General features: G+C 48.0%; 1 long non-coding RNA gene across 1 annotated transcript; it reads right to left on the bottom strand.

The window, feature by feature from the left end:
• Nucleotides 1–733: 733 nt before the first annotated feature.
• On the bottom strand, nucleotides 734–1363 carry LOC125722257 (uncharacterized). The gene is made up of 2 exons (XR_007386238.1): nucleotides 1095–1363; nucleotides 734–792 (listed from the first exon to the last, which is right to left on the bottom strand). It is a non-coding gene; the product is annotated as an uncharacterized LOC125722257 (long non-coding RNA).
• Nucleotides 1364–3178: the final 1815 nt, after the last annotated feature.

Below are 3178 nucleotides of genomic sequence, written 5' to 3'. Positions count from 1 at the left end.
AAAAACCAAAAAACGCTGCTGTTGTTTAGTTTTCCTGATTTCGTTTTGGACTGGAAAACCCAAGGACAAACGATACATGGACTTTTTGCATTTGTTTGGCTTTAATGTGTTTGATATAAACCTAGAGTTGAGAACCTACAGATGTGTGTGTTTGTATGAGTAATCCATCCATCCATCCATCCATTTTCCAAACCGCTTATCCTACTGGGTCGGGGGGGGTCCGGAGCCTATCCCGGAAGCAATGGGCACGAGGCAAGGAACAACCCAGGATGTGGGACCAGCCCATCGCAGGGCACATTCACATACCAGTCGGACAATTTACCAACTCCAATTAGCCTCAGCATGTTTTTGGGCTGTGGGGGGAAACCGGAGTACCCGGAGGAAACCCCACGACGACATGGGGAGAACATGCAAACTCCACACACATGTGACCCAGGCGGAGACTCGAACCCGGGTCCCAGAGGTGTGAGGCAACAGTGCTAACCACTGCACCACCATGTCGCCTGTTGTATGAGTAATATAATGTAAAAATTAAATTCTATTTTATGTCCAGTACATAAGGGAAGCATATCACACAGGTAAAACACCCACATTTAAAAAATGTTTTCATGAAAGTCTGTAACAGTAGAGTGAAGGAACTGACCAGTGGCTGGGCTACTGATATATGGTATGATGATGACCATTGAATGTTTCTCAACTTCTTAACCCTAAAAAAACACACCACTTCCAGAGATGATGATATATATATTATTTATTTAAAATGTAATGTTTCCTGGGGGCTGGGGAGGACACCTGCAGGAGAGAGACAGATATTGATCATGTAAACATCCTTCAGCAGTGCAGTAGTCATACTTCACATTTTTTTTTTGGGATTGTTGGGGGGGGGGGGGGGTGGCACATGCAGCCATGGTACCTAAGCTCTGCTCAAGTGAGATCTGAGTTACAGGGAAAGGTCCATAGACCTTGTTTATATGCTGCTGTTCCACAGACTTCCAGTAGGGGCTCCATGTGAGGAAAGAGCGAGGGCTATGCTCTCTCTCAAGTACACACAGAGTCACAGAGTAGGTCAAAGAAGCGAAAACAAAGTACCATACCTGAGTTGTTGTCACTGAACACGAAGTCCCGGTTTGCTCCAAACTACAGGTGAGAAAGGCCCTCCTCTAAATTGGCCTCTCTCATGCGGGACGGGGGCCGTAAGGTGGCGTGGACCTCAGGAGCAGCGTGCAGCAGTATGAGCAGCCATGCCTGTGCCAGCAGCACCACTGCCTGTACCCGGTTGTCCCATGTTGGGGACAGGCCAAGCGCCGCGTTGCCATACAGGCAGAAGGTGATCCAGGCCACCCACAGCAGGACTGAGGCCAGGCAGGTGATAAGCAGCCACGCGGTCCTGCACCTCCACCGTGGCTGCTGCCTCCACAGACTGCAGGCCGCCCCCACCAGTGCTGCCAGGAGCAGGACCAGCACATAAGTGGTGACCAGCGCAAAGTCCAGCGGCTGGTATTCACAGGCTGGCTGGCATGTGGACATCGTGGCTAGAAGGATCCACTCCGGATCCAACACGGCCAAGGCCACCGCCAGCCCCATCAGTTGACCTGTGCTGGGGCTATGAGCACCTTGTCCCAACCGGCGCAGTCGCAGACCATGAAACACGAGGCATGTGTTGCAGATAGCAAGCAACACCCCCCTCAGGACACGCCGGGCGAAGCAGAGGCTCTCTTGCTGCTCAGCGATGTATCCCAGGCTGAGGCCACAAAGCCCAAATATGGCAGCGAGCAGCAGGAGTAGCGGCGCCACCCCGCTGCGCTCCTCAGCCTCTGTGATCTTCCGCAGGCGACACAGTACCACCAGGAGCAGGATCAGCGAGGCGAGGGCCGCCGCCGCTGCCGCCACCACCACCACCAAGCCCCACACCGCATCCAGCTCACACAAGGCCGTGTAGGGCCTTGTCAGGATGGAGCCGGATCCGCAAGGCGAAGCTTCGTCCCATGAAGAGCTGCCCCCCACCAGGGACAGGACGAGGAAGGTGAAGAGATTAATAGAGGGTGCCATCACTGGCAGGGAGAGAGAAAGGAATCATTTAATGGGTTGAAGAAGTATTAGTCCATTAAACGCAATGTAGCCTGCTGCTGTGCAGGACACATCACAGGCGACACGCTGAGCATGCTGACAACTGAGCAATGGACTTCTGCAGTGTGAGACTACATGCACTTTCTTAAAAAGCAGTAATCAATGCCATGTCAACCAGCTGAACAACTTCACAAGTAAATCGGCACATTATATAGGCCACCATCGTTATAAAAAATAATTATTATTTAAATTCAGGGGTCTCAAACAAATTACTGTATATGGCCGGCCGATATCAGAGAAAAATTAAAACCATGTAATGTCATTCCAGCGCAATTGACACCCGCCAGTCTGCACGTTTTGCGGTCGGTAGTTTAGCATATCACAGCGTTTTTTTTTTAGTTTAAGACCTTTGATCTAAGTGAAGTATACATTTTGAAGGGGAGGCCTTACCTTCACTGTCAATGTCTTTCAGCTTCACTTGCTCTTACAACACGTACGATGCACTCACGAATCGTTTGTGTTTGCTTCTCCCTTATCAAACAGATTATTTATAAGCGGTGCATCATGACGTAGTACTGCATTTTTTACGTAATGGAACGCTAACGTTCTAAATAGGGTGGGGGCAGGGAGGGGGCATTAAGTGTCATCCTTTTTGTGTTTACTTTTGAAAAATTGAGATATAACCTTTAAAAAGCACGGATATAATGTAAGAAACTTTTTAAAAAATAAATACAAGTAAAAACGAGCAAATGCATTCAATCTCATTTCTTGTAGCTAGTGCTGGAAACTTTGGTGGACACCAATAACGATATATTTTTGTCCAGTAATATTACCAATACCTAATGTTTGTCCAAACCCATGCAGCGCTCTAAGAAACTCCAGCTTCTGCGATTCCCCCTGCAGACCGCTACGGCTGATACAAAGACAAATGCGCAAAAGATGCTAGTAAGATACAGAGATTGGTCATTGGTTAATATTATATAAATACGCAATTAATAATATGACAAGTGGCAGTATTGCTACACGATTAAATAAACGACAAAAACAATAATAATGACTGATAAGTCATAACGCGTTTTTTTCTTTGATGGTGATAACATGTACATGCAGT

This window comes from Brienomyrus brachyistius, unplaced genomic scaffold (assembly GCF_023856365.1).
Source record: "Brienomyrus brachyistius isolate T26 unplaced genomic scaffold, BBRACH_0.4 scaffold37, whole genome shotgun sequence".
In the NCBI taxonomy this organism is placed as follows: domain Eukaryota; kingdom Metazoa; phylum Chordata; class Actinopteri; order Osteoglossiformes; family Mormyridae; genus Brienomyrus; species Brienomyrus brachyistius.
The sequence above is the reverse complement of the archived record's forward strand: the minus strand, read 5'-3'. Positions and strand labels throughout refer to the sequence as shown.